At 57.7% G+C, this 21716-nt stretch overlaps 1 long non-coding RNA gene across 5 annotated transcripts in view; it reads right to left on the bottom strand.

Annotated features, from left to right (window-relative positions):
• Nucleotides 1-2211: 2211 nt before the first annotated feature.
• The window catches only part of LOC149121193 (uncharacterized), an 84361-nt gene continuing 64856 nt past the window's right edge, over nt 2212-21716 (bottom strand). Inside the window, exons 1-3 of one of the 5 annotated variants that reach the window (XR_016223839.1) lie at nt 17537-17699; nt 3233-3340; nt 2212-2440 (exon numbers count right to left, since the gene is read on the bottom strand). This is a non-coding gene — a long non-coding RNA (uncharacterized LOC149121193). Of the gene's footprint in view, nt 2441-3232; nt 3341-3449; nt 3651-4013; nt 4319-4527; nt 4704-17536; nt 17700-21716 lie in introns of those variants that run through there. The other 4 variants (XR_016223837.1, XR_016223836.1, XR_016223835.1 and 1 more) reach the window with 4 other exon arrangements.

Raw genomic sequence — 21716 nt, 5'->3', positions numbered from 1 at the left:
TGCTGAGGAGGAAATGCCACTCGCTGCCCTGTTAGCACTGCCGTGGTTTGCAGCTCCCGCGTCTGGCTCACCCAGTAGCCCTCCTGGTTTCGGACAGGGATGAGAGCCCCTTCCAAGTCTATGACCTCAGCCAAGCCAGCGATCACCGGAGACCCAGAGCTTTCTCAGTATGAGGCTGGCCCGGGGGCTGAGGAGGTGTCAGGGATCCAACGGCATCTGAGGGGGGACTGAAGGCATCTCAGGGGACAAACAGTGTCTCAGGGGCCGAGGGTGTCTACCCCATGGGGGATCTGTGAACCGCTCCCCTTCAGATGAATCCTGCACCTGCCAGCCTGCCCCTCAACTGTCAACACCATCATTGGTCACTGCCACGATCCACACCTCTCTGTCACAGCACCTGGAGGACTCTCCCCATTTCACAGAGCAAGACACTGAGACTCAGAGAGAATGCCTTGTGGCGCTCGCCGACGGGTGGCAGAATCTGGTCCAACATGAAGTAGCTGGAGGTGCTCCCCACAGCCCTCCCACATGCACACCGGGGATCCCGGCGGAGAACTGAGGCAGATGCCACTCGGGGAAGTGGGGCTGACAGAGGCCCCTAGACATGATGAAGATGAGGGCTAAGGTAAGTGAGGTTTGCTCCTAGCCCAGCCCCACCAAGCACTTGAATCACCTCATTTAACTCCTTGGCAGTGACTGCAGCAAGGGGCTGGCCCTGGGTCACACAGCCAGGTTGTGGCAGAGCCTGGACTCAAACCCAGGCAGTTCAGCTCCAGAGCCAGAGCCCCCAGCCTCCTCCAGCCCCGAAAACACTCCCAGGGATGTCTCAACACTGCCCTGAATGGTGCTCTAGATTGCTGAATGATGGTGCTCGCCACAGAAGTGAATTGGGAACGCGGCTGCAGGCACGCCACAGCCTGCCAGGAGCTGAACCGTGGATCTCACCATTGTCCTTGAGGCTTGGGTGACCTGCAGCCATTCTGTGCCCGAGAGGCAGGAGAGAAGTTGATGTGGTGGGTGGGAGGCCCTGCCAGGGGAAGAGGCAGGGAGAGGCAGAGCTGTGGGAGGGGCTCACTACCCTTTGAAAAGTGCCGTGAGCACAGACCGAAGTCGGCGAGGTTAGAAAAGACCGCAGGCCCAGGGCCTTAGCCTTGGGCGAGTCTCTGCCCCGTCAGAGGAGGTAGGAGGGGATGGGAAGGCGAGGAGTGAGGGAGCTTTCTGAGGTCACTTCCGGTCTCACTGCACTGTCTCTACTGTCCCTGGGCAGCCTGCAGCAGTGGGACACGAAGGCTGCTGGGTGGGACGGGGTGGGGTACAATGGCCAGCCCTCCCTAGTCCTCACTACTAGATGACAAGAAATCCAAGACAATGCGAATGCCCCCGGCTCCCACCCTCCGCCCCGCAGACACTAAGGACTCAGAGCCTGCGAGAGCCACAGATGGAGCCCCCGTCCTACGCAGCCTCAGCTTCCCCATCGGTGAAGTGGGGAGGGCAGCCTAGGGCTCAGACCCCTCCCGCCCACCTCCCCTACTGACGGGGAGGCCTTCAGATGAGGCTATTTTCCCACTGGGTTGTCTGATTCTTTGGGTACACAGTTAGGAGCCAGTGGGAGCAAACACTTCCTCCCAGGGGAGGGCCCCTCCAGACAGGGACAAGAGGGGAGATGGGTGTGATGTGAGAGCAGGGTAAAGTCGGGGCTTTGATGTCCTTGTCAAAATTCTGGATTTACTTGAGGCAGGTATGCCCCCTCCTCCAGGAGGTCCCCACGATTGCTCTGCATACTGACCTGACTTCATGCTCTCCCCTTCCTCCCCTTCTCAGCCCGCTCCTGCTGGATGACCCCCGGTACAAGCAGGCACTCACACACCCACAAACCGACCACACACTGCCCCCAAGGCTGAGGCTCCATCTCAGGCCCAAGGGGGAGACGCAGGCTCTGGGCCCTGTCCTCTCTTCCCAGCTGCTTCTGCTTGGATTTTGCAAGTTCTTCCTCAGACTTCCAGGCTCACATGAAGCACAGCTCTTTTCAAAGAATAATAATAATAATTGAAGAGAACCTGCAAACGAACACAGATCCTGCTGCTGCCTCCGCCCGGCACTCTAACCAGACTCCAGGAAAGACTCTGTGGCCACGGGGTCCCTTGGAGGCCACTTCCATTGTGCGAGGTCACCCGTGTTTTAAAACAACGGAGATTTTGCCAAAATTGGGTTGCAAAACATGTGGCATATGTTACGTCTTAACATTGAACAATTTAATGCTTTTACACAAAAATTACAATGTAATATAATTGCTCTATTAACAAGATAATTGCGAGTTTCTCTTTAATTGATTCATAATATGCTGCAGATGGTGTGGTCCGGTCACAGCATCTAACGTCACAGGATGAGCCATTTCTTTGGGGCCCAACAGGGCGGCTCTGAGAGGGAGCAACAGGTGCACCTGGAAAGAATGTCAGGTGTTGGCCGGGCGAAGGCAGCACCAGACGCACGCTTCTCCTGGCCTCCCCTCTGCCCTGATGAGCTCTGCTCCTGACACACCCCACCCCCAAGAAAGCTGAAATCACAGAACAGGAAGGAAGTTTCTAGATGCACCATCCAGAGCTCTCTGTTGGCCAGATGGAGAGGCCTAGGTCCCATGCAGCCGGGAGAGCACCAGGCTTGGAGACAGGAGATCTCCTATGCGGCTTTGCAAAAGCCAGTTCACACCTCTGAGCCTCAGTTAGGAAATGAGGGATTAAACCACACACACTGAGGATGCCGAGCCAGGGGCCAGCAGCAGAGCAGACGCTAACTCAGACCCGGACTCCGTACACCCCTGCTCCTTCTCAGCTGAGCAGGGACAGGAAGGAAGACAGAGCAGCCCCCAACTTCCGGCCTGGGCTAGAAGCCGTCTCACACAATGCGCCAGGCTGTCACCCTCCAGCCATACAACGGGGCGAGCTTATGGTCAGGGAGGAACTGACCAGCTCAGAGGCATGGGGCCTGGACACAGCCCCACCACAGTCCCACATTAAAAAAGTCTGTGCAGGAGGGAAACACAATCAGGCAAACTGGCTCCAGCCCCGGAGGTTGAGACCTGGAGGGTGGACTGGGGCTAGGACAGACGGTCCCGCCAGCCAGCCTGACTCTGGATCCCAGGAACAAGGCACCTGCTCCCAAACAATCTCTCCATCACAAAAAGCCCAGGCTCCCAAGAGTCGTTAAAGAGGACCCCAGACTTTATAACCCTCACCTGGGGGCAGGAGAGAAGGCATGGAGCGAGACCACGGGCTGGGTCAGGAGCACTCAGGAGAAGGAGGTGGAACATCAAGAGGCAAGGCAAAGCTCCCTTCCTTACCACCTGTCCAGTAAGAGAGACACCTTGGGTCAAGATCACCAAAAGCCGACCTTGCCCAAAGCAACCAGGGCAAGCGTCTGGCACAGCGGTTAAGACTCCCATATGAGAGAACCTGGTTCAAGTCCCAGGTCTGCTCCTGACTCCAGCTTCCTGCTAAGGCACACCGTGGGAGGCAACGGGATGGCTCAAGTATTTGTCAAGTACTTGGGCTCTCAAGAGTTCTCACTGTGCTGGCCACCCCGACCCCAGATGACCGCCTCTCCTGTTTCCTGGGCACAGGCTCGCCTGCCCCTCCTCCTTCCACACTGCTCCTCTGCCCGGGCCCCAGCCCCGCCCCTGACACGCCCCCGCCCTCCCAGGACTTTCTGCGATCCACGTGCTGAGTAGCTTCAGCTGTGCGTCTGCAGCCATGGCAGTTCTCCGGGCTGCACACTCGTTTGTCCACCACTATTCCACATCAGACCAAGTCCAAGAGGAGCCTGGGCCCTGCCTGTTGAGCGCGCCCCTGCTTCTGCCTCCAGGCCTGCCCCCCACCCTGCCCAGACTCCCACAGCTGCCTCCACCTTCCTCTCCCTCACACCTACAGCCACTCCCACTGCCCTCTATCAGCATCTCCAAGGCCACAGCCCACCCGACTTCTGGCCTGCACCATGGCGGCTGTCCACAGCCCTCCCACCTGCCACTCGTGCCCCCTTTCCAGAGTGGGAATCGAATGACACCGGGACATCCCTGCCCGTGCTCTGCAAAGCTTCCCGTCACCACGGGAGCACAGCCAAACCCTGGACTGCAGCAGGGCAGGACCCTGGGAAGACGGGGAGGTGGCCACACTGTGCGGGGGCTCGGGATAGGCGCCCATGAGGAGGAAGGACACAGGACTGTGGGTAAGCGAGGCGCCGTGAGGCAGTAACCAGGGGGCCACAGTGAGCCTACAGGGGCCCTGGAGCAGGGATGCTCCGTAGAGATGGCCCAGGCAAGGGGTTGAGCCTTATACCCCTGCCCCAGCCCATCAGGGGCAGGCTGGGTCCAGCAGTTTTCTTCAGCTGCGAGCAGTTCTTAGGGACGGGGCTGCTGGGGGGCTGGGGGTGTGCCGCCCATGACAGCAACCCCACAGCGGCCTGCAAGACCGGCATGGTCCCGCCCCCTCACACACACACACCCACCCCACACCCACCCCTGTCAGCCACACTGACCTGCCCTTGGCCCCTGAAACACTCCAGGCCCCAGGACTTTGCCCTTGCTGCTTCTGCAGCTCAGTTTCCCCAGACGTAAAACAGACACAATCAGCGCATGGGCCTTTGGGGGAGGTGGAGAGGATGGGGTGGGTCACATCAGCAGAGAGCAGCGAGGAGCAGGTGGCGGCGTCCCACAAACCACAGGGGGCGGCGATGGTGAGGCCAAGAACGCAGAAAGCTCTCAAGCCCCAGGTGGTCGCATGGCCGCCCCTTCTCGTCATTCAGGCATCCTCCCTGACCACCTGAGCCATGGAAGCCCACCTCCAGGGCACGGACCACCCCACCCCCACCCATTTACCTTCTTCACAGTGTCCAGAAGGATCCATGATCACTGGGTTACAACAGTGGTCCCCAGCCAGGGACCAAGGGGACGCTGGCAACACCTGGAGACGGTTTGTCACCCCTGGACAGGGACAGCACAGCTGTCAGCCAGCGGGCAGAGGCTGGGACGATGTGACAGGTGTGAAAGTGCACAAGGCAGCCCCTACAGCAAGGAGTTAGCTGGTTCCAGGTGTCCCCATGCCGACGGCAGGAATTCAGGCCCATGTGGTCATTTGGATCCACGATATCGACACCTGGTAGACACTCGGTCAGCAGATGCCGGCTGGCAGAGCCGGCAGTAGTGCTGCACACCGTGGCAGGGGCCTGTGCCATTTGCTGAGGGGCTGTGTGATGATCGCTGTGTGGGCTTGGTGAGCAACCGAACCTCCCTGAGCGCTGACTGCGACGTGCTCATTCATGAAAGCACAACCAACACTCACCAAGCGCTCACTGCCTCCTAGTCACGTCCACCCCCAAGAACGATCGGGGGACCACAGGAGCTCCAAGAGATTCCGTCTCTGGGCCTGCTCACCTCCCCCAGGAAGACTTCCTTGACTGTCCCCACCATCACCAGGCACTCTCTCTTCCCACCCCACCCCGCCAGGATCAGACAGCCCCCGCCCCCGATGTGGTAGTGCTGTTGGCTCGAATCGCTCATCAAATGCTCAGCCCCTCGGCGTCCCTCTCCCTTTTCTAACAGCCTGAAATGGCTCCTTTACAATCTCGAAATGAAATTCACATAGAGTATAACCCACCTAGACACACTGCTTGAAAATAAATCAACATAATGCCCTAACTGTAATAGGAAAGAAAGGTAAAATGAAGATAATTTACGAGAAGATGGTGCATTTCCATATGTAAATGCTAAGGTCCCACGGCTCTGGGAGAAAGAAGAAACCAGAAGCTTCTACACCCACCTGTTCGACCGCCAGAGGCCCAGAGCCCCCATCACGGCCTGACACTCGGCGGAGGGGCGGGGGGGGCTCTGTCTGGGACTCAACTGACACAAAGAGCCACATAAATGTGATTTTTTCCAAAAATGATGAATAACTCTTGGTAATGTTTCCAACAGAACAAGGTACAATCTTCCTTCAATTTGCACGGTCATGGTATTCCTGGAAAATTCAGCATGTATTAAATCCGTGACACAAATACTTTATGTTTACCTCTGAGACTGAGTTCAGTTCCAGGCTCAAATAATTGTGAGCAGGTTTTTCACCTACTTGAATGTCAACCAGGATATTTCAGAGGTGTGGAGTGAGCCTTCCCTGCGAGGGGGCGGGACGTCTTTAGCAGGCATGGCCCCACCCCAATGGCAGTAGCATCCCCTACAGTAACCCTACACATCAAAAGGGTCCCCCTGGGGCGGGTGTTTGGAACAGTGGTTAAGAGGCCCACATCCCTTATTGGAGAGCCTGGGTTCAGGTCCCAGCTCAGCTCCCAATTCCAGCTTTCTGCTACTGCACACCCTGGGAGGCAGCAGGGGATGGCTCAGCTTGGTGCTTGCCACCTACATGGGAGACCTGGATTGGGTCTCTGGCTCCCAGCTTCAGCCTGGCATTTGGTGAGTGAACCAGCAGATGGAAGATCTTTCTCTCTCACCCTCCCATCCCCACCTCAAATACATTTTTTGAAATTTTTTTGAAAGCTCCCCACTTGTTTGCAAAACTGTCCCCTAGGGACAGCACTACCCCCCCTGCAGCCTCTCTGTTCTAGTTTTCTGCCTCTCTCTGGTGGCTAGGAGCTGCAGGAGGACGGGTGAAGTTGTCCTGCTCTCTGTACTCTGGGAACCCAGAAGGCTCTGGACCCATGGTGAGTGCGCAGCAGGTCCTGACTGGCTGAGCGTGTGTGCAGTCGCCCCATCCATACCCCCAAGGCCAGCCCTGAGGCTGCGCCAATGGTCACCTGCACTCAGCCTGGGCAGGGGGAGGGGCAGGGAGGGCCCTGGCCCAGGGAGTGTGACCACCAAGTGCAGAGCAGACCCAAGGAGCCAAGGAGTTGGGAGCCCACCGCCCAGCCTCCGTCCATGCTGAATAAACTCCCACCTCCCTCACTCCTCCACACATGGGGTCCAGAGGCTCAGGTCCCTGGGGGAGACTTAGCCCCAGCTGCCCCAGAGAGAAGCCTCATTCACCTTTCCAGGCTCATGCCCCCACTCTCCTAGAGTGCTTCCTGGGGTCACGCCCTAACACACCGCGGCACCAGAGCCTCTCTCAGTGTCTCAGGCACCACCCAGGCGCTTCCCAACGAGCCGCCCCCCATCGGGATCCTCCTGCACCGGTGGTGACTTGGGTCTCCCCGACTCTGTGTGTTGGCTGCGTGGCTCCTGCGCAGGGACGGTCTCACCCCAGTGGCTGCCTTCGGCCAGTGCCTCTCCGGCCTGGGAGTGGAAGCCGGTCTCACTCACTGGGGCCGGCGGTGCTGGCTGCTGGCTGGTGAGGCTCTGTTGTCCCCCTCAGGTCCTCTCTTCCTGCAACTTCAGGGCAGGGCCCCAGGATGGCCAAAGAGAAAACTGTAGGCTTTGGGATCCCAGGCCCAGGTGTCAGACAGCACCTCCCTGCTGCCCCCTACAGGTCATGGCGAGTCACACGCCAGCCCAGGTTCACCAGGTTCATCAGGTGTGTGTGTGCAAGCAGAGATGGGAGGGGTTTGTGACCGTGAAGCAACTTCCACTTGGGGGTCTGCTTTGGAGAGAGGTCACCCCAAGATAGGAATCTGCAGAACCCAGCACTGGACCAGGCAGATGAAGGTGTGGCGGCACGCGGGCATGGAAGATGGGAGATGCAGGACACAGAGACGCACTCCTCGGGCCTCAGGGCTGGCAGGGGCGTGCAGCCCGCAGACACACAGGCAGGGCAGCATCGAGACCTTCTTCGCATTTCTAGCCCCACTGCCACACTTGTATTTTTCCACAAGACTGCATAATTCACCAAAGATACAATTACTTAAGGCAGAACATAAACAGCATGTGCCACGGGCCCGAGGGGTCTGTAATTCAGACATGTCTCCCGGGGTAATTAAAACCTCCTCTTCGAAACAGAGAGCCTTGAAATACTCCTGCAGCCGTGTGCCCTTGAGCCTCGCCAACCCAGGGTGGCAGCCAGAGACTCCCGAGGGCAGGAGGAGCAGCAGAGGGTGGGGTGGGGACAGGCGCCAGGAACAGCAATCCTTGGAGGATTCCAAGAAGCCTGGGTCAGAGGAAGTGGATTCCACACTGTTGCAGCTGGAAGGTCAGGCCCGGCAGAACATCTCCCGACACCAGGAGCCACAGTGACGGTTGGCCCAGGGCTGACTCCTTTACCCATGGATGGCAGGACAGGTGGCAGCAGCTGGCTGGGACACAGGCAGGATACGATGCATCAGGTGGCTGCAGTCTGTGAGTGGGGGAGGGTGGGGATCGGGGAGAAGGAGTCTCTCTGCATAAGGAAGACTTCTGCCACTGCGCAAGGCATTTCATACTCATTCTCATGCCCTCTGTACCCACTGTACAGATGGGAAAACTGAGCCTCGGGGAGGGGAAAGGAATATAGCTGCCGATGGCCAAGCAGGGACCCAGGTCTTTGGGCTCAGCAAACAAGGTGAAGGGCCAGCGCTCAATGTTAATCCTCCACCTGCGGCGCCAGCATCCCATATGACTGCAGGTTCCAGTCCAGCTGCTCCACTTTGGATCAAGCTCCTTGCTAATGTGCCTGGGAAAGCAGCAGAAGATGGCCTAAGTACTTGGGCCCCTGCACCCACGTGGGAGACCTGGAAGAAGCTCCTGGCTCCTGATCAGCCCAGCTCTGGCCATTGTGGCCATGTGGGGAGTGAACCAGTGAATGGAAGTTCTTGGGCTCACTCGCTCGCTCTCTCACCCCTCCCTCCCTGTTTTGTAATTCTACCTCTAAAATAAATGAATAACCTTAAAAACAATAAAGTGAACAAGGTGAGGCCTGTGGGTGGCGGGGAGAAGAGGACATTCTGTGGGGGAAGTGGTGGCTCCGCCTGAAGGCTCTGGACAGTCACGGGAGAGAGAGCTGGCCCCGAACTGGCTCACCCCCAAAAGCCAGAGCCAGGCCGGCACACGGCTGTTATCAGCAGACGGATTTCATTCAACCTCAGAAAAAATTCCTAACAGGCGGAACTGTGCACTCTGGAGGGGATGAGCTGTTTGGACAGGTAGTGAGCTCCGCATCCCAGGAAGCGTGTAAGCACAGGCTGGAGGCCCCCAGCAGAACTTCTGTAGAAAGCTGAGACCTGAGGCCTGTGCAGGCTCTCAGAGCCTGAGTTTCCAGGGTTCTTTGGGAGGGGCTGGGGTACAAGACAGGGGAGGCCCAGAACTGACAGCTGACGGGAGGGGCCGAGGGCCCATGTTCTGTTCTCTCCTACTCTCCGAGAGGCCCCGGACATCTCCCTGGTGGCTCTGCTGGCAGAGCCCCTGGCTGGGGGGAGGGGAGAGATCAGGAGCGATGCCCCCCCCCGACTCTATGCCCACTGCGTGCTGAATGGCGGCAAGTTGACCTGCTGGCCCTTAATCAAAGGCTCTGAGCAGGGGGCTGGATGGATGCTACCGTTTTCGCCAGCTCCAATTACTCTGCAGGCAGGAGCGGAAGCCGGAGACAGCTGAGATAGAATGGTCCTCAGGGGACCACAGCCACAGCCTTGGCCAGGGCTGGGGGCAGAGAGGAGGGGAGGGTCCTTCTTCTGCCACCCAGACTCACAGGGTCCTTCAGCTGGGCTGGGAGAAACCAGGTGCTGGGGTGGGGGTGGGGGGAGAGGGCAGACCGAGCACCTTGGGAATGGGCTACAGAGCTGGGAGGGTTGCTGCTGCCCACGGAACCCTGCCCCCATGATCCAGGCTGCATGAGGCCTCGGGAGCAGTCTTAAGACTCTAGGAAGCCCCTGGGGACCCCCTGTGTACCACCCACCCACCCATGTCACCCTGGATCCCCTCTGGGATCAGCCAGCCCTGAGGAGCATAGGAAGGCAGTGCCCACGGAACACCCCCCACGCTCCGCCCCAAGACCTCTCCCACGTTCAGAACTGAAGCAGGACAGCAGTATAGGAGGAGGGGGCCAGAACAGGGTGGCCTCAGACCCCGCTTCCCTCCTGCCTGTGCCCGCTCACTTCCTCCCTGGCCCTATTCAGAAGCACGTGGGGGCCAGGGAAAGGTTCTGGACCCCAAAGAAAGCCTGCGTGTTGGGAGCTGTGGGAGGCTCCCATCCAGGAACCAGACATGGCTTTCTCTGGAATCTGATGGCAGACACACAGACGCTGCACTGGAGGAGCTCCGGGTCTGATGGCAGAGACAGAGCTCTGAGGTCCAGCCCCCCAGACGGAGGGAGGAAGACAGCACATGGAGACGGGCTTGCAAACACAGCACTCAGCGCTCAGGAGTGCAGCACACACGAGCAGGAAGTTCTGCGGGACTGGGAGCCCAGGAAGAGCAGCTTATTCATTTAATCCTTAAGCAAATTTACAAAATTGTCGGAGGATTTGCAGGAAGCCGAGCAAAGTGGCTTCCAGGGAGCTGGCAGCAGCTCCCGCGGGCGGGGGCTCGAGGGATGGGTGGAGGCCTCGCCTTCAGCGCCCCCTTGCCCTGGGCCTCCTGGCAGGGCTCCTGCTTCCTCACCCTTCCCTTTGCAGTCTCTCCCCCAGGGGCAGATCCTGAAAATGGGCCTGGGAGCACAGCAGCCCCGGTGCCCAGCAGCAGGGACAGACCCCGAGGCCGTGCCCAGCGTGCTCATCACGTCGGCAGGGACCAGACTTCACGGGTGGGAAAGCTGAGACGTGGCGAGGGGCAGTCACTCCCTGCACGAGGCCGCAGGCTTCTCTACATCCTTAGTGTCTCGCCTCTCTCTTCTTTGGCTTTGAGCTTCTGTCACAAGTGGCAGCCGGCGCCGCAGCTCACTAGGCTAATCCTCCGCCTGCGGCGCCGGCACACCGGGTTCTAGTCCCGGTCGGGGCACCGGATTCTGTCTCAGTTGCCCCTCTTCCAGGCCAGCTCTCTGCTGTGGCCAGGGAGTGCAGTGGAGGATGGCCCAAGTGCTTGGGCCCTGCACCCCATGGGAGACCAGGATAAGTACCTGGCTCCTGTCAGCGGATCAGCGCGGTGCGCCGGCCGCGGCAGCCATTGGAGGGTGAACCAACGGCAAAGGAAGACCTTTCTCTCTGTCTCTCTCTCTCTCACTGTCCACTCTGCCTGTCAAAAAATAAAAAATAAAAATAAATAATAAAAAAAAACAAGTGGGAGCGGTCAAGGAGACCCACGGGGTTTCAAGGCCAGCTACCTTCCATGCTGTCCCCAAAGGCAGCTCCAAGTGCTGGAACATCCTGCAGCATCCTGGCCATTCCCCAGCCTCCACATGCCTGTACCGCTCAGTCTGCACCCTACCCATGGGCATCCATGCTCACAGCCTCCCAAGAACCCAAGAACCCTGACTTGTGGTCTAAGCCTCACCCACAGTCCATCCCTGAACCTGTGTAAGGCACAGCCTGTGGGTGGATCCAGGTCTTGGAGCCTCCCATGTGACTCCCCTGTTTGCTCAACAAAGGCCTGGGCCAGTTGCCTCCTTGTCTATGGAGAAGGCGGCCCAAGCCCGAGCCCCCGTGGCCCCAGCTGCCCTCATCTCCAGGCCCGTGGAGGCTCCAGCCAGTTAACCCGCCTGGAAGAGGTCACCAGCGGAGTGCCGATGAAGAATTAGAAGAGCCTTGACCAGCCGGCGACCCTGTCCAGGCCACAGTCCCTGGTCCGGCTCCAGGCCTCCAGCCAACACATCCCTCATTAGCATCTTAATGTGAGTAGCATATGCAATGAGGCATCAGAGAAAATCCCCAGCATTTAAATTCATTAACAGTCACAGGAAGTCTTCAGTGCGAGGTGGAATTTGCGCTAAACTGCTTTTAACTCGACAGCTGTGCACTAAAGGGCCGGGTGGGGAGGCCAGCTTTAGGGATGGCTGCGGGGTAGTGGGAGGTTGGAGGGGTGCTGCTGTCTCTGGGCTCAAGCCCAGGAACGCTGGAGGCTTCTGGCTGGAGGGCTGTATGTCCTAGCTGCTGTTCAGCACCCTAATGGTGAGTGAAAAATTCAATCACCCAGCTGGCTTGTCCACTTAGGAGCCAACAGCCGCCTCGACTGATATTGATGTGGCTGCGCACTTCGGGTTAAGTTCCGCGACCCTGCTTCTCTCTGCACACGTCGCGCGTGTGATGGATGATGGAGGAGCCATCGCCCCTCTCCCAGGAGCAGCCTCCCTCTGCCTGGCCAGGCCCAGCGGGGGCTCCAGCTTTGCCCCTGCAGAAGACACTTCTTGTCAGCCTCCCTTCTTGCCTTGTATGGGTTCTGTCCACCCTGTCTGGCCCACTGTCCCAGCATGCAATGCACAGCACTGTGGCCATGCTGGAGACTGTCTCCTCTGTGCACCCAAGAACCGGAGTGGCGCGTGGCCTGGGTGTGCCTCTGGGTGCAGTGGGCCAGTAGCACAAGGGGTGAGCTCAGCAAAGGCCCCTGGATGCCTTCACTGGTGGAGTAAACATTCCTTTTTGCCTGCTGTGTCCACCACAGTGCCTGGCTCATTGTAACTTTTCAGTCTGAATTTGCTGAATAAATGCTGAATGACAAAAGAGCAGCAGCTTCAGGCACAGAGTAGGGAAAAGGAGGGGAGAATTCAGAAATTTCTTGCTTTATTCAACAAATATTAATTGTGTAACTAATCAGCAGGTGGTTAATATTGGTATTGGGCTTACTGTCTACAAATCACGTGTTAACTCATTTAAGATTCCTAACAGCCTTAAGAGGAGTCGTCGGCCCTCAGAACACAGAAGTGAAAACCAAGCAACTGAGCCCAGAACATCGTTACCACGCACAACAGCAGGGACTGGAATCAGAGCCCAGCTCAAGGACACGCCTTGCCACTGGGAGTCACATGGTAGCCACCTGTGAAATCATGATGTCTCTAGGAAGCTGGTTCTACAAAGGAAAAGTAATTGGGCAAGATTCATGTGAAGAAGGTATTTTATCCAACCCTGTGTCTGAAATACCAATACGAAACCAACACTTTAAAGGTAGGAGTGCGATCTTTCACATTGTATTATTCATGCTAAGCTTTGGGAAGTGGGTGCGTCAAAGGCGGCAGAGGGCACACGGCTTCTGCACTGGACAAAGCAAGCAGAAGCCTGGATTCTTAGCCACTGTGCTCCCCTGCCTCCAACCTGCACGTGTCTGGCACCAAGCTCCATGCTGAGGACAGAGGTGAACCAGCCACAGCCTGCTGAGGGGGACACATGGGGCATGGTAACACACGGTGCTGAGCGTCGGCACTTCAGACATGCCTAGAGCACGAGAGGAACATGGACCTACAGAGCCCTACAGAAGGACACAGAGAAGCCCAGTTCCGGCCCCCAGGGCCTGCTGTGCCCTGCTGTGCCCTGCTGTGCAGCTCACCTTGCCCTGGGGTGAAGGTGGTGCACCCAGGTCCAGCACCTGCACTTGAAAGCCCGAGAACTGGACTTGAGAGGCTCCGGGGATGGTCTCGGCCCTGTGTCCTGCTCTGTGCCGTGGGGAGACCAGACTGGGTCTGCCCCTCCTTGGCCCAGCTGGGCCTGGAGTCACTCACTCCACAGCATGTCACCTGCACAGATGCTTGAGCCCCAGCCACAGGCATTAGTCTTTCCAGGAACAGGGATTAGCCGGGCCAGAGAAGCCATGCCCAGTGCAAGCTCCGAGGATGCGTCAGCGCCGACCTTCTCAGAGTCTGCGAGAGTCCCTGGGAGCAGACGAGGAGGCAGAGAGGGTGCACAAGGCATGTCTTCCAACCCACTAGGTCCTCGCCTTCACCCCAGGCCATGGCTCGGCCTGCTCCTGTGCAGAGGCAAAGCGCACCGCCCATGGGAGCCAGGTGCAGCAGGCTGGGTGGCCCGCCAGGCAGCCCAGCTCAGGGAGTGAACGCAGTCCAACAACTAATCACCTCTTCAGAGAAATATGTGCCGGTCAACACACTGGACCCCACCTTTGGATGGCGGCACTTCCGGGGCCTCTGGGCTCCAGGGAGCGAGAGCTGCCACCCCCTGGAATTTCTGCCTGGAATTCCTGACTCAGTGACTGCAAGTCCCTATTCCACCCCCAAACCTCCCACCCCGGCCCCACAGCCTACAGAGTAGCAGAGCAGGACTGGGCGTTCTGGCAGTCTTCAGCGAGGGAGGTCTCAGGAAGAGGGCTGATTAGGCAAGGCTGCCATGCTACCACTGGGAACAGCAGCCCTGGCTGTCAGGCACAGGACAGGGAGTCCTCCTGGGCTGGAATGGCGGCCCGAGGCAGGACCCGGATGCTGTCCAGCCCAAGCCTGAGAAGGAACGCCAGACCAGTCATCATCCACAGGCCAGCAACCCCATATCCTGCCCGTCCCTAGACACACAGGCATGCACACCCACACACATGTGCACACGCACACACATTCCTGCACCTGCCAGCACAGCCGGCTTCCTACTCTCCCTAGTCTGATAGGCACTTGAGTGTTCAGAGATTGAAAACAGATAAACAGCAGGGCTGCCAGCCTCCCCTCCCCGGGCCCCCCCAAAGCCATCACCTCAGGGCCACGCTGCTGCTGTCACAGCCACCAGCCAATTAGCCCAGGGGTAACGAGGGCCCAGCGCGCTCTCGGAGGCAGACGCCGTTCTGGGACATTAGCTTGCTATTAGGAGCCAGTTTCCACTGCAAAAACAACACAGCCTGGAGGAGGATTGGCAGGGGCGAGGCTGGCCTGGGTGGTGGAGGAAGCAGCAGCCTTGGAGAGCCCTGGATTAGCTCTTGCGAACCAATTCACTCCAGGCACCGGACGGAGCCCACGAGGGAGAACATGAGATTCAAGAGAAATTTGAGTACGGGCAGAACACTTGGATTGTCCAGATGGGGAAACACAGGCCCCCCAGAAGTCCAGATGGGCTGGGGGCAGGGCAGCTTCCTCTGGTTGAGCCTCAGCTTTAGTGCCAGCTTGATGATCCCTTAAATGACTAACGGGCTTACCCTGACGTGGTGGGGTCTGGAGGGAGTGGCCTAGGAAAAGGTGGGGCTGGCAGGGGCCAAGCCTGCGGGAGCCTCACTTAGCTGACACGGCTGTCACATCTCAGACTGAGTCCAGGACGGCCGTGTTGAACAAATGTTTCCCTCCTGCTTGCAAGGCTGAAGGCTGCAGGAGGGAGTGGCAGGTGTGCCACGGGAGAAGGTGGACCCGTGTCTTCATAGGCACACACATGGCGGCACACACGGGCCAAGCAGACACACGCCTGCCCCTCAGGCTCACCATCAGCCATCAGCCTGGCACACCCGTGTGCACACATGCAGCCGTGGGGAGGTGGAGGCCTGAAGCATCAGCATGGCCCCCCCAGAAACTGTCACCCAGCCCCTGTCCTTGCCCAAGCCAGGATGAGGCACAGCCAGGAATCTCTCCAGCCTGGCTTATCACCACCCCCGTGTGAGGAACATTCTGTCAGTGCCCTGTCAAGTGACATGGATTTGTACAGATCGCCACCTCCCTGTGTAATCTTGCCTTAGTTGTAATGTACAGGAGAGAAGAGGTATAACTGAAGAACATGCAATTCAGGAGGTGAGTGCCTGGGCAGGGAGAAGTACAGGCCCACACCTGGGCATCCAGGCATCCCCAAGGCAGCACTCACCCATGCCAAGGGCTGGGGCTCCTGGGAGGGGCAGAGGCACTGGGCATGGCCCTGCCCTCCTGTGTGGTTCCTCAAGTGGTAATCAAGACTAAGCAAAATGCAAAATGCACATAAAACAATCCCCAGTCTTTGCTTGACTCCCAGGCGGTCCCGTCCCTGGAGAATGTGGAATCATTAAATCTCACCCCCAACAGTGGAAACTCAGCAGCAGGGTTGGGTTCCAGCCACAGGCCAACCTCCACAGGTGCCCATCTCCTCGAAAGATGCTGGATGCACAGCATCTTTAGTCCCGCCCACCAAGCGGCAGGGGGTCCTAACCACATGGTCCTAACCAAAATGCCCCCTGTGGGCAGTACTTCCTTCGCTGAGAACCACTGCCTTGGACATTCCCGGAGTCCAGGCCCTGGGGCCCACCTCTGTGGGCTGAGGTGAAGGACGCAGAGACAAGGGGCAGAGATGCCTGGGTACACCCAGGCCAGGTGAGGCTGTCACCCTGCAGCAGACACTGGAGCCACGACTTGAGCGCTGAGCGGGGCACAAAGGACCAGGCACTTGGCACCCACCACCTGTGAGGCAGGTCCTGTGGTCCTCTTTGCACAAGGGGGAAGCTGAGGCTGTGGTGATTAAGTAACTGGGCTCAAAGCCCCTCGGGCGAGGCTCGGGGAAGGAGAGGGTATCTGCGACAACGACCTGGGTTTGTGGGGACCTGCGTGGACTGCAGGGGAGTGAGGCATGCGGATCTGCCCTCTGCAGTCTCCTGCATTGGGCTCCGGGGCCCACAACGGGGCTCCGCTCAGCGCCTGCTCCCAAGGCAGCCTTCTCCCTGGAGCCGGGGCTGTCGAGGAATCCCCCCACCCTCCCGGAGCCGTTTTCAAGCCATAATTAATTGCACCGTAATGAGGCTCTAATTGCCTTTCCCTGCCAGCACCCCAGAGATGATGGGCTGTACCTGGAAGAAGGTGTGTTCAGAAAAACAAGTTAATTAACACCTTGAACAAAGAGGCTGGTAACTGCATCACTTCCAGGACTTGGGAAGGCGCTCTTCAGCAATGGGAGCCTACTGCCATGGGCTCCTTCAGAAAAACCACAGGGGTTTGGTGAGGAGGCCCTGCCTCCCCTCCTCCCCATAAAGAACTGGAACAACAGCCAACCCAATCGCTTTTTTCCAGGAGTGTCAAGGACCTAGGGGATCTTCTTGCCCCCATGTTACAGATGGACAAACTGAGGCCAACGACACATAATGGTTCAGTGGCTTGGCCACATGAGTTCCTTCCCACAGTGCTCACATCTGCCATAAATCAGACAGGAGAGGGGAAAGGACAGGGCTGGACCAGGACAGTATCCCCCCCTCCCCAATCCCCAAGAAATTCTGGCAATGTGTTCAAAGAGGTGGGAGGACCTAGCCCTAGGAACAGGGAGACCTCTTCAGATGACCTCGACCAACACCCTCCCTGAACACCCAGGTCCAGAGAGGGTCACGCAGCAAATCCACAGCAGACCCTAGTCCTGGGAGGCTGCCACGCCCTCCCCACTGGGCTGTTCCCTCGCTGGGCCTGCTGCTGGGCGCTACACCTCACGACGTCCTGCAGGAAGGCAATCTGGCCGCGTGGAACAGGAACGCAAAGGCTCATACCCTCTGACCTGGTAATTCTTTTGGGAATCAAGCCGTGGGAAAGAATCCAAAGGGAGAAGGGGGGTGGGGGGAGTCATCTGACAAAGACGTTCGCAGCGGCATCGCTATTTGCAAGATTGGAAATTTGGCCACTGCCCAAATGCCGACAGTAGCAGGAAGCCAGTGGCGACCACATGACTGTACTGCCGTTATTAAAAATGACAGCTCTGCAGACCCCGTGAATGCAACAGGAGTGCTCATGTAAAGCCCTGTGAAGTGGGAAAAGCCAAAAATGTCTTCGCATGTTGGTTACAACCCGGCAAAACGGCTGTGTGTGTTAGCAAAGACTGACGGGAGGGAGGAGGGGGGAAGGCAAGGGCTTACTGTTCAATCGGGGTTTCTTCCCAGGGAAAGTTGTCTCATGTCAAAAATCTTCCAAGTCATCCCACGGCAATGCAGGAGAATTAGTGATCAGAGAACAACATCACACGCAAAACCACCAGGCAGAAGAATCCTGACCGCACTTGGCCCCCTGCCCGAGCCCCACAGCGCCCCCTGGAGACCTGCCCAGAGAGCGACACCTGCTCAACAAATTGCCTGGGCCACATGTGATGTCAGGAAGCTCCAGCAGTCTCTTTCTCTCTCCTCCTCCCTCCCTTCCTCCTCCTCTCTTTCTTTCTCTCTCTCTCTTTCTCCCTCCTGAGATGTCCGCAGAAAGGGGCTGGGCTCCAGGGAGCCATCTCGGCTGTGAAGACCCATAGACATGGAACCAAATGTTGAGAGATGGGTAGAGAGAAGCACAGAGAAATGAAGAGAAAGAGGGGGAAGAGAAGCTTCATGCAAGTGCATTTGGGGAAAATCAGATGCAGAGCTGGTTCCAGGCCCGGGAGCAATTAGGAAAATCCTGCCGTGCAGAGGGAGCTGGTGTGAGCAGACGTGCACCTGCAGAGCCCACTGCGACTGCTCTCATGGGGGAGGCGGGAGACCCAGTGGCAGGCACGTGGCCGAGCCGAGTGAAGAGCACTCTGCTAAAGGACGGGGGAGTTTCTCAGGGGGAGAGAGACCACCTCCTTCTAGTGCCCTCAACTCCTTCCCTCCTACTGACTCATGCCATCACGAGCTGGCAGCCTGGTGTGACTGTGGCACCCAAGCTCTTTCGGCCACACCACCACCACATCAAACTGATGAGGATAGCGTCCTCAAGCAAAGGAAAGAGCCATCGTTTACCAAGCAACACGTGGGCCAGTCACTCGACAGCAACTTACGGCAGCAGTCCTGTCACGCCCATTTTACAGCTGGAGACACTGAGACTCAAGGAGGTGACTTGACTTGTGTGAGGTCACATTGGGAAATGGTGAAGCCAGGATTCAAACTCACTGCTCTGTGATTCCAAAGGCTTTGTTGTCCGACACGGACATTCCAGGAAAGGAAACAGGACCTCAGGGATAAGCAAGGTCCTGGCTCTGCCCCCACTGCTTCAGCCCTGCGCCCACTGAATCAAGGCAAAGTGCAGTCAGAATGGCAGCCAAGAGTCTCATCTCCGGCATTCCCACAAAGCGGGGGAGAGAGGCTCTCAGAGGGACGGAGGGCTGGCTGGACTCGCCTCTGGTCACAGCTCGGGTCAGCCCAATCTTGGAAAGAGAGGAACACCCTTCCCAGTGTGCATGTGGTTGTGGGATGCTACTAGGACCGTGCAGACAGCAAGGTACACAGATCTGCCACATAAAGCCCAGTACCTTGAATGAGCCGATGGACACAGCACCATGCTTACTACCCACTGTGGTGAAGAGGGCATATATGACCAAGGCACAGCCCACTGGATTGTCCATGGGCTCCTCGCAGGTGGCTGAGCTGGGACAGTTCTGTGCTGAGAAGGCTGGGCTAGGTTAGCCAGGTTTTCTCTTCGCAAAACTTGACTTGGAGCCAGCATCATGGTGCGGCAGGTTGAGCCGCCACCTGCAACACCAGCATCCTGTATTGGAGCACTGGTTTTGAATCCTGGATGCTCCAATTCAGCTTCCTGCTAATGCACCTGGGAAAGCAACAGAAGATGGCTCCAGGTTCTTGGGCTCATGCCACCCACGCGGGAAACCCAGATGGAGTTCAGCCTGGACCAACCAGCCGTGGCTAATGCAGCCATTTGGGAAGTGAACTAGTAGATGGACAGTAGCTAGATCTCTCTCTCTCTCTCTCTCTCTCTCTCTCTCTCTCTCTGCTTTTCAAATCAGTAAAATAAATCTTAAAGAAAGAATTGGAAGACATTCCAAAGAGGTCAGGAAGTCCAAGCCAAGGCCATGAGGCAGACAGAGGCCACAGGGACCAACAGCAACTTGAAGTTCCAAGTGCAAACCAGGAGGCTTCCAGACACAGAGAAAAGGACTAGGAAGCCATTGACAGCAGAAGCAGGTGGATCCGCGTGGGGCACAGCTGAGCCATACTGATGATACCTTAGTGGGAGGACTCCCCCCCCCCCAGCAATGCTCCATGCTTCTGGGGAAACAAGGAAATCAAGGCTGCGCACCATCTTGGACCCTGGCTATTCTCCCTCAACCCAAGGACTGTGGTGGCTGAATCTCTTACTTCCTGTGGATTCCTGTCTACCCTGATGCTGGAGCCCATCGGTAAGTTGCATTTGCAGAGGAAACTCAAGGGCGTGTCTCTGTCCCTCTAGAGTTCCCAGCACAGAGTCAGAGCTGAGTCAGACACCCTTGCACGTGTGCATTTTCTCACAGCACCTGCACTTGGCCCTGCGCTGCAAGGTCTGCTTCTCCGCCCATTGCTAGACTCAGCTCCCAGAGATGCCAACCTGGTCGCCATTTTAACCCCAGAATTTCTTTCAGTTTAGGGCAAATTGAAAGGCGGGGAAGGAATGGGGGCAGGGAAGGGGGAAGAGGGGGGATAGGAAGCAAGGAAATGTAGGATGAGCAGGTTCGTGTGACAGCCAGGCCAGCACATGGTCCCACAGCCCAAGAGCAGAGCTAACTGCCATCTTCTCCATGCCTGAGCTGAGTTTCCCACTGCAGCGTCCCTGGTGTATCTGGGTTCGGTTCTCCCTCAGCTGGGAAGCGCTGCACGTTGTTGGAGTATTTAACATCCTGGTGCCCTCTACAGAGTGAGTAGCAGGAACAGCCGTGTTCACTGTGAAATCCCCAAACACCCCATGTGTTCCCACTTCTGGATGCTCTTCTGGGCATCGTCCCCAGTTCCTATATCTTTTTTTTTTTAAGATTTATTTGAAAGAGTTACAGAGAGGCAGAGAGAGAGAGAGAGAGGTCTTTCATCCACTGGTTCACTGCCCAGATGGCCACAGCAGCTAAAACTAGGCAGATCTGAAGCCAGGAGCCAGGAGCTTCTTCCAAGTCTCCCATGCAGGTGCAGGGGCCCAAGCACTTGAAACATCTTCCACTGCTTTCCCAGGTCGCAGCAGAGAGCTGGATCAGAAGTGGAGCAGTCAGGACTCGAACTGACACCCATATGGGATGCTGGCACTGCAGGCAGTAGCTTTACCCACTATGCCACAGCGCCGGCTCCTGAGTATTTCGACTATGTTTTTATCACTCAGAAAATCCTTTAGTGGTGGTTGGTTTCTTAGGGAACCTTTAAACTAACGGCCACAATAGCTAAGGTCCATGGACAGCTTCTCCATGCCATACACCGTTCTAAGCTCTGTATAATTAGTCATCCCTTGACCCTCACAGACACTGCTGCTATAAGGTGAATGCTACTGTACCCCCATTTTACAGGTGGGGAAAATGAGCCCCCGAGCACTGAAGCCTCCATGAGTCTCACTCCGAAGCCCACACTCTCCTCTGCTAGGCTGCAGCTCCAGGCTGGCTGCTGCCCCGTTCTTTGCCAGTTGTGCCACGTGGGCTCACGAGCACACACTCAGACACCACACCAGGCCGCTCGCTGGCCCCAGGACATACAGCTTTGCTCATGGCAGCCCCTCTGCCTGAGTCTTTCCCAGGTTCCCCCTCCGGGAGGGCTCTCCTGGCCGCAGAGGTTCCTATGCAAACACTGCTCTCTCCACCGGCCTCTCGAGCTGCACCCCCCCCCCCAGCCAGAATCAGCTGCTCCGTTCCCTCAGGCTCCCCTGGCCCTGCAGTGTGCCCTGTTCAGCACATGACCAGTCTGCCTTGGAGCCTGGCTCCCTTGGGAATGCTCTGGGACCGGCTGGGCCAACTGTGAACACCTGCATTCCGTTCCCAGCACCTGCTGTTGCCCCAGGCTTCTTCTCTCCATCCGTATCCGCACACCCCCAAGACTGGCCTCCGTCCCTGCTCCAGCTGGTCAGTCCCTATCCCTCCCAACCTGCAATGCTAGGAGTAGCTTTGACCACCCCCAGCCCCTAAGTCTGACACCTAGGATCCTGGAGGCTGCTATAAGGGGGTTTCAGGTCTTCCTATCATCCAAGCTGGTGGGGGGCAGGCAGGGCCCCGGGGGTTCCCACACCCTCTCTCTGCCCAGCCCGTAGGCCGCCTGGCCCCGGCACAGATTCCCTGCACACAAGGCTAATGACCCTCCTACCCCACGCTCCGATCTCAGCACACTCCCAGCCATTAAT

The sequence above is a fragment of the Oryctolagus cuniculus genome, chromosome 17 (assembly GCF_051225735.1).
Source record: "Oryctolagus cuniculus isolate XC-2025 breed Fujian yellow rabbit chromosome 17, ASM5122573v1, whole genome shotgun sequence".
In the NCBI taxonomy this organism is placed as follows: Eukaryota; Metazoa; Chordata; class Mammalia; order Lagomorpha; family Leporidae; genus Oryctolagus; species Oryctolagus cuniculus.
The sequence above is the reverse complement of the archived record's forward strand: the minus strand, read 5'-3'. Positions and strand labels throughout refer to the sequence as shown.